Raw genomic sequence first — 351 nt, 5'->3', positions numbered from 1 at the left:
GAAATAAGTTATTAAACTTATTTTCCTTAAAACATAGAAGCAAACAATTATCTCTTCTAGTTATGACCTTTGTACTCAGTTGCTGATTAAAGTAGGTTGCTAATCTTTTTATAATTTTGCATGTGGAGGATATGAAATTAAATATTTTTTTTTATGTTTTATGTATACAGTTGAATAACCAAAAAATCCTAGATTACTATACTGATACCATAGAATTCCACTACAATTTATCAAGCTTAGTAACTAAGCTGTATTTTGGCCTGGCATAACCAGATGGTTAGGATGCTCTACTTCCAATCTGAGGGTCACAGGTTCCAATCCCTGTCCCACCAAACATGCTCGCCCTTTCAG

Source organism: Limulus polyphemus, unplaced genomic scaffold (assembly GCF_000517525.1).
Source record: "Limulus polyphemus unplaced genomic scaffold, Limulus_polyphemus-2.1.2 Scaffold2660, whole genome shotgun sequence".
Lineage (NCBI taxonomy): Eukaryota > Metazoa > Arthropoda > Merostomata > Xiphosura > Limulidae > Limulus > Limulus polyphemus.
The sequence above is the reverse complement of the archived record's forward strand: the minus strand, read 5'-3'. Positions refer to the sequence as shown.